General features: G+C 56.0%; 1 long non-coding RNA gene across 1 annotated transcript; it reads right to left on the bottom strand.

Annotated features, from left to right (window-relative positions):
• Window positions 1-2,793: 2,793 nt before the first annotated feature.
• Window positions 2,794-5,120, bottom strand: LOC143669313 (uncharacterized). The gene is made up of 3 exons (XR_013168857.1): window positions 4,176-5,120; window positions 3,642-3,739; window positions 2,794-3,009 (listed from the first exon to the last, which is right to left on the bottom strand). It is a non-coding gene; the product is annotated as an uncharacterized LOC143669313 (long non-coding RNA).
• Between the last annotated feature and the right edge of the window lie 3,334 nt (window positions 5,121-8,454).

An 8,454-nucleotide genomic window follows, 5' to 3' on the forward strand; every position in this document is an offset into this window, starting at 1 on the left:
CTTCCCACCTTGCTGAGCCCCTCCTAGGACCTGGACCAAGCTTCAAATTGCTCCTCTGGCACAATGCTGAGATTTCTGCAGGTTGATGGGAACAGGTTGTTCTGTGCCATGATTTTGTGTTCCTGGCATGGAGACAATGCTGAGGATGGCTGGAAGGGGATGCTGGGCAATCTTGAGAGCAGTGTCTGGGCCTGAGCTCCTGCCACTGCCTCTCCCCACCTCCAGTCCTGCCCACTCACCTAACCGTTCTCAGAGCTGGGTTCAAACAGCATCTCCTCCAGCAAATAGAACTTTGATCCCTACTCCTTCTCCTCACTTTCCCCTGGGACACTCTCCTGTCCAGGAGGAAGGGGTATGGTGCCAGGGAGGGTTCTGCCAAAGTTGGTAGCTGACTTCCCTCCCCTCCCACCGTGAGTGACATTGCCACTCGCCATCTCCCACTCTTCAAAGTGGATCTGTCTCCCCTAAGAAGTGGGCAGTCAGCAGGACCCAGGTCAGGTGACCCTGCAACTGGCAGCATCAGGCCCAGTTAGAAACTGGAGTTTGAGAACTTTGAGTCCTTTCTCCTTCTTCCACAGAAGGCTTGAGAGGGCTCCCATCCTGACCTAGATCTTCATGGGGAAGTTCTGCTTGATAAGAAGAAAATGACAGGAGATCAAAGAATCCACAATAGAAGACACTGGCCTTGTCAGGGCTCTTCAGCACTGCTGGGGAGGGACAGAAGTGCAGTCAGCTGTGCTCACAGAGTGCCCCAGACCAACTTACACCTAGGTGTCCCCATGAGGGCCGGCCTGTGTCAGATACGTGGATCCCCCAGTCCAGGTCCGCGACCACCAAAGACTGCTCTGAATGACACCTACCCAAAGGCAAGACAAAAGAACCACTGAAGCCAATGAAACTTGTTACCAAGTGACTCTGACTCCATCCCTAGTATTCCTAGCATAGAGTTGTCAGTGTGCTTCCATCTGCACACCCCATTCCCCAGCATAGATGGCTGCACTGATGGGGATCCCCAGGCTGGAAGAAGCCTTCTCGAAGGCAGACATCTCCCCTGAATCCCGCACTCCTCAGGACAAGGCAACTGAAGCCCAGGGTAGGGCAGGCCAAGCCAAGGCCTCCTGAGCAGGGGCCAGGAAGGTCTCCACGCTCTGGGGTCCCTTGAGCAAGCACTGACGTCCTTTCTGATCCTATTTTGCTCATCTGCTCTGGCCTAGAGCCTGCAGGAAAACAATGCTGGGCCGGGCTCCCTGCTCCTGCCTCGATTGTGTGGCTCCAGCTCTAGGTCCTCATCCTCTCCAGGCCTCCATCGTCCTTTTGTGAAAGTCAGGCTCCCACCTACTCTGCCCACCTCACCATACAGTGCTGGAAGATAACAGAGGATTTAGAAAACAAGGACCAGGAGTCAGAACTGTTTCCTTGGGCTAATGGCTGAGAAGGTGTGATCAACTCACCAAACAGAAAATAAAGTTCCCTTTACAGTGCAGGGACAGGTCCTGTGCTCTCACATGGAGTGGTTTCCCTTCCCATCCGGGATGAGAAAAAGGCTCAAGGGGCCTGAGTAACTGGTCCTTTGACCCAGACCCTAGGCTGCCTGGCTCCGAGTGACTGTAGTGAATACTGAATTGGCTCCCTGGAGCCTCCAAAGGATCAGGCAATTTTGTATCATAAACACATGGATTTTAATATTTGATATTGGTGTCCACAGCCATCATGTTCCTCTGTGGTACACAGCTTATCCCATCCTGGCTAGAGGGAGCCCTCTAGAGGGGCGTGTGGGCTAGGCTTGGTGCCCACTGAACCAAGTGGAGAGGCCTTGCTCTTGGATCTCACTGATGCCAGCTTTGCCCTAGGACCCTATCGCCCACAGGAGACACAGGACTGGAAGACGGAATCAGCAGTGGGCAGTCATTGCCGGAACCGAGGGCTTCTGCAAACAGGTTGGGGTCAGTGCAAGATGCTGACCATCAGCCTTCTGGCAGGTTTTCTGAGGCAAACAGCCTCAGTCCTGGGGGCTGGGTGTGGGGTGTGGAGGCCACCCCTCTCAGTGCTGCCCTCCAATTTATTTTGATCCTCTAAAATCATTTGCAGCAGCACTTTGCCCTCTGGTTCGTCCTCCAGGTTATGCGTCCTGGCCTTGTGGATCATGGCTGGAGCCCTATCATAGCAGGTCAGCTGGGGTGTGGCGAGAGACAGACCATCAGGGTGTGGGCCTTAGGACTGGCTCTCGCGAGGGCAGTGGCCAGCGCCCCTCTGGAGCTGTCTCAGCAGGGAGCACAGGGCTCCCAGGCTCTGCAGTCGTGCCTGGGTGCACAGGGGCTGCACTGCCCTCTTCTGGTCATCTGGGAGACCTCCATGGAATGAGGGGGTCTTTCAAATCACTCCTTCCCACCTCCTACAAGAACTGCTCGTCTGCCTTACAGCTCCTCCCCTAGAGCGGAGCCCCTTCCTTCTGGGTCCTCAGCCTGCTCAGCTCCTACAGGCATCAAGGGCCCCAGTGACAGAGGCCACCACACAGGAGGGTGCTGGGGACAGAGGTGGTCAGTGTCTGCCAGCCCCTCCCCCCACACCTCTGGCATCTCTTTGGCCCCTGGAATCTGTCCTCCTGGACAGGCCCCTCCAGGACAACAAAATGAGGAACTCCGGGGACAGACGTGTCAGCCTGGATGTCAGGGAGAAGAGGAGCCGGGCGCCCACAGCCTACTACGTGGCAGGCCTGTGCTGGTGAAGGGGATACCCCCCCAGCTGTCTGACCAGTGAGGGCCCCAGGGAGAGCCACCACCTGGCTCACCAGGATGCTGTCATACATGGGTCTGTTGTCCCCGTCCAGGCTGGCACGTATGATGCAGCAGTTGCCCACCTTGTGGTTGTGGGGTGACAGTGAGCTAGAGGGTCTGTGGGTGCTCACAGGAGCCCTAGTGGGGGGGGGCGAAGGAGGCGGCAGTCTGCCTGGAGGCTGAGGTGACACCGGATGACGCCAAGCAGGAAGGGGAGGGAGGTTGACTCCCCAATCTGTGGGGGACAGCGAGGTCAGGTTCAACCCCAGAGCCTGCTGGACACCTCTAGCCAAAGGCAGGTGTCAGGGGCCTTCTAGAAGCTCTGCTTCCTGGCCAGGAATCCTGACTTTCTGTGGGAGTGGAGAGGGAATGCAGGCATTTGAAATGGGGCCAGGGGTACCCCTTCAGTGACAAGGGTGGGTAGGCACATGCCTCTCCTGGCTGTCAGGGCATGCAATGACGAGGCCCAGGCTCATTTCCACATGGGCCATGTTTCCAGCCACTGAGGCAGCTGCATCCTCTCTGCTGAGGTCGGGGCTTCCCTGGAGCTGGACACTGGACTGGGCGGCAGTGCAGCTGGGCTCAGTGCTGGGTTCCTGTGGCTGCATGGAGAGGCGGCTGGCCTGGGGCCGGCACCAGGGACACGTCCACAACACACACTCCCACTGCCCGCTGGACTCCGGACACTGAGAGATCCCTCTGCCTCTCCTATTTCCATCCAGATACACCTGGGCCCTGGACGATGGGGGACTCGACACTGTCCAAGCACTGGTCAGGACAGCATGGGGGACCCCAACACTAAACTGCGGACACCCAGAACCCACCCTCAGCCCAAGGGACCCTGAGCCCCGTGGCAGCCGCACTTACCCCCCCTGGATCGTGAAGTCACTGGTGCTCCGAGGCTGGGGAACATCGGGGAGATTTGGGGCCTGGAGCATGTTGCTGGACGACAGGGCCATGGGCTCCTGCTCACAGGACAGGGGAAGTGACAGGGGAGACCGCCCGCAACAGCTGCAAGTAACACTGCTACTGCCAGTCGTGAGCACTGACTGGGGACACGAATTCCAGCTGCAACAAGCCTGTGGGAACACTAGTAAGGAACCCACCTTCCCTGAGCCCCTTGGCGCATCTGCAAAGTGCAGGCAAGATCTGCACCCAAGAGGTGTCAGTGTGACATTCTAGTATGGGCTGCCCTCTCCAGGACCTTCTCCACCCTCGGCCAACAGGAAAGCTCGCCCATGTTCCTGTGCTCCCTTCATCCCCTTCCGCATGGTGAGGAAGGTACCACAGTGTGGGCCTCTCTTTATTTCAAATGAGGAAACAGGGGCCCCAAAGGGTACTGCTGCAAGTTGGAGGAGTCTCTGGCTCTACGGGGCTCGGTCCAAGCTGAAGCCACCTCACCATCCAGCACTGCTGCCCAGGCGCTGTTCACTGTTCAGTTCTCAAGTGTGTGGCTGGTCCCGCAGTTGGACAGGGAAGAGGTGGCTCTGGAGACCTGGTTGAGCAGCTCCTGCCTGCCCTGGCCAACCGGAATTTCTGTCCCCCCTATTGCAGCCAGTGCCAAGCCAAAGGCCTCCCCTCCCCAAGAATCCTGTTGGGACGTTCCAACTGCCAACAACTGTGAGTCCACCCAGGAGGGGGCCTCCTGATGGGTCAGCTCAGAGCAACCAGGTCGACACAGGCTCCCCACTGCACTGGGCATTGATATTTTGTTTCCTCTTTCAGGTGGAGGTTTCCAAACAGAGTCCAGAATGAACCGCCACAATGTCACAAATCTTCCAAATACTTCTCATGACAAGCTGGCACAAATATTGCTGCCATAGAGGCCCCAGGAAGAGAATCCTGCTGCTGTGATGGAGAGCTGCTAGGTCTTCCCATTCAGCATCTGCTCCTGAAATGGGTCAGCTGCGTCCACCACACCCGGTGGCCAGGGCCTCCTGCCCCCCAACTGCTCCTGAGCTGTGCCCACCCCGACAAATCCCTCTTCATCTTAATCCAGAAAAGTCCAGACTGAATTTATCAAAGCAGCATTCACTGTGAATCCAAGAGCCCCACCCTGGTGGCACCACCTGCTCCTCTTACCTGGATTGGCAGGTACCTATCCAGGGAGGTTTTCTTCATATTTTCAAATTGACTGGAGCTATCCCCTCGGGGAGGAGAAATAACAGAAAACTTGGGAATGGTGATCAGTGCATAGCTGTTTGATTTTAGACTCAAGGGACCCTGACGGCCTGGGTGAGTGGTTTTGAAATCCAGTGATTATAAACCCTCCATGGCCAGATGCTATCCTCCTGCCACGTCTACTGAGCAGGCTGCTTTTCTTAGTTTTCACTTCAATTGGACAGTTAGTTGCAGTGCCTTGTAAGAAACCTTGAGGAAGCTCCCCTGTGACTTGGTTCTGAACCTGACAGGTCCGGCCACCCTGTCCCCAGGAAGGACTGCTGCCATCAGATCACATGGGGACACAGAGCCCCAGCCCCAGTGACACAGCAGCAGGATGTGCCGCCTTCCAGCAGGGACCAGGCCACTGAAGGGCAATGCCCAGCCCTTGGCAAGGTCCCTGGTTCCCACTGGGGCTCCTGTGGAGAGAAGCCAGCCCAACTGGAAACTTCACCCCCATCTTTTGCTTCAGCCTCTGAATCAAATTGCTCTGAACAGCAGAGAATATGACATGGAGAGATGAAAAGTTCTTCAGGATTTGGCACTTTTGCAGAAGGAGAAAGGAATGAGCTGAGAAGGGTGGGCTGAGCTGGCATCTCCCCTCCTGGATGAGGCAGACCCCCAGGGAGACCCCGAGGGCACCTTGTGCTCAGCCTCTGATACGATTCAGGAGGAAGACTTTAGCTCAAGCTAAGCATGAGCCGAGGTAGGAAGTGAGTGCACCACTTCTGGGACAGGCAAGATATGGACCAGCCACCAGGCAGGGTGGACCTGGGATCTGTGGAGGGTCCTGGAGCACAGACTCCAATCCTGAGAGCTGATCAAAGTGAAGAGCGAGATACAGGACCTGGGAGGGTGGGGGTTAAGATCTCTTGCCGTGGACCCTGACCAACTCAATCCAGTTCTCTACCACCCACACCCTGTCCAGAGCCTTCATGTTCTGGTCCCCGGGCTAGATGGTGATGACACAATTGACCACATGGTTGAATGGGGCGATTGAAGCAGAGATGGAGGGTGCAAGGTGCTCCTCACCCTTCTTGGTGCTCCTCACCCTTCTTGGTGCTCCTCACCCTTCTTGGTGCTCTGGGACCAGATGGCCTGCAGACAATCATACGCCAGCACCTTAGTGAACAGATCCTGGGGAGGACAGCTGTGTTACCCAGCCATGCCCCACCCCAACACAGAGTCCACCATCCTCGGGTCAAGCCCCAGTGTTCCAAGCCACAGCTGTGCAGGTAGTGTTTGTGGTATGAGTTTCTCCTGGCTCTTGGCGTTGGATTCTCTGTGCCTGAAGGTGCCCAGCACTTGCAAGGCCCAGCAGCCAGTGCAGGCAGGGAGGAGAAAGCTGCATTTTTCTCAAGTCCTGCATCACCATGGACAAGCACAGGGTGGGGACTCCCACCCCACATGCTGAGGCAGTAGTGTTTGCCCTTTCCGACACCTGCTTGGCTCCCTCTGATATTGTTCAGATGCACATTCCATATTGGTTCTACATCCAAGACATAACTGGGAATGTGAGGCCTTAGGAATTAGAAATTTACTCAGGTTACAAATATTGGTAGCAGGTGAACTGGGATTTGCAGCCGAATCATTCGACTTCAAGTTACTGAATGTCACGTTGCTGATCCCACTTGCCAAAAAAAGGTCACCCATCTCTACCTTGCCCAGTACAGCTACTCACCACACCCATCCGTGTCAACTGTTCTGCTACCAACCTGGGAGGGGACCCAAAGACGGGAGAGTTCACCTCCCTCAGCCCATGCTTTAGGCTTTCAGATGAGCAGCAAAAAGTCTTCTGTGGTGAAGCAAAAGCTGGCACTGATTTCAGCTCTACAGGTGGCACTGGAGATGGTACTAATATTGTCTCTTGCTCTGCTGCTGGTGCAACAGCTGCTGAGGTAGGAGGCTCTAGTTCCAGAGATGGTCTTGGCACTGATTATGAAGGTGACAGTAGAGGTGACATGGGAGCTACCTCCTGCTGTGGAACTGATGTTACTTGTGGTGAAGTAACTGGCTCCAGCTCCGTAGTGGGCAAGGAAATCCCTTCTAGAGGTGGCAACGGAGCTGCCTCCAGTTCTGAAGATGGTGCTTCTCCTGGTGAAGTGGATGGCTCCAGATCAGAAGTCATCAATGACTCCACCTCTGGAGGTGGCAGTACAGGTTGCATCAGAACTACTGTTCATCTCTGGAACTGATGCTACAGAAGTTGATGCCTCCAGTTTAGGCTCTGGATCTAGCATGATGTCTGGTGCAAGCAATGGCCCTGGCCATGGACATTGCAGTGATTTGCAACTCTGGGTCTGACATGAGAGCTGGAAGAGGAGGAAGAGGCAAAAAACAAGTCTGACTTTCTATGGGCCTTTCCAGATGCAGAAGTGACTGCGCTGTCTCTATGATCAGCCCTACCCACCCTTGCTACTCGCAAGACGTCTTCCCAGACTACAATCCCCCAGGGGACTGTTCTGAAACTCTTAACTTGGGGCCCAAAGGCAACCTTTTGAGTTTCCTCAAGTGAGCCCTGGATCCTTGCCTTCCCTGCCCTCATCTCCAGTGCTCCTTATCTTCTGTCTCAGTCTCCCAGGGCTCTGAGTGCTCCAGCTGAGAAAGGAGGACGTGAGCACACCTTTGCAGGTCAGACCCAGGCAGCGCGAGCATGACCATTGCAAAGGCCACCAGCTGCTTGAGGCAGGGAATGTTCAGGGGCTGGCAGAAATCCTCTGTGTACTCATCCAGTCAGGTGAGCAAGAGGTTGGGCAGACAGGCGGGCAGCAGAGAGAGGGGAACAGCCATTCCTGTCAAACTGCTCTCTAATGACCACCCGCCCGGAGTTAAGGCTCCTGGGATAGGCAAGCCAGACAAACTTCCCCAACTGTCTCCCTTGGGCCCCCTCCCACAGGGATGTGGCACAGTCCTGGCACACAGCAGGAGCTTCATAAATCTCTGCCCGATGAGGGAACAGAGCCGGTCTTCCAGCGTCAGCCTTCTCTGGTCACTAGTGGGTCCTCTGTCCAGAGTTCCTCCACTGAGGTCATGCCTAATTCTCTGAGCCAAGTGGGGACCCTTCTTCCCACACTGTCTGTCTGGCAAAGGACAGGGCACGGCCCTCCACAACCCCCAACAGCCAGGCTCTAAGGCAGAGTCGTGAACTGTGTTCTGTGGCTGGTGGCGTGGGGTGAGGTGGGGTGTGGAGAGGCAAGGAGAGTCTGAGGGAGCTGGGGTGGGTTCTAGAGCCCCAGGGTGCCCTACACAGCCTGTAACCCAGGAGCCCTTCTGTAAGCCTCTGTGATCCTGTCCTGCAGGGTCTGGAGCTCTGGCCTCTGCCCTCCTGCGGGAATCATGAAAGGGACCAGAGTTCTCTGCCCAGTTGCTCCTGTCCCTGGTCCCCTCCCCATCCTGGGCTGGGAAGAATGAGTCCCTCATTCCTCACCTTTAGCTCATTCACTTTTTCAAGCACTTCTGGCCTCCTCCATCCTCAGCACTAAAAGTGTAGTTCACTCGGTAGCTAGAGGGGACATGAGGA

This window comes from Tamandua tetradactyla, chromosome 25 (genome assembly GCF_023851605.1).
Source record: "Tamandua tetradactyla isolate mTamTet1 chromosome 25, mTamTet1.pri, whole genome shotgun sequence".
Taxonomy (NCBI): Eukaryota; Metazoa; Chordata; class Mammalia; order Pilosa; family Myrmecophagidae; genus Tamandua; species Tamandua tetradactyla.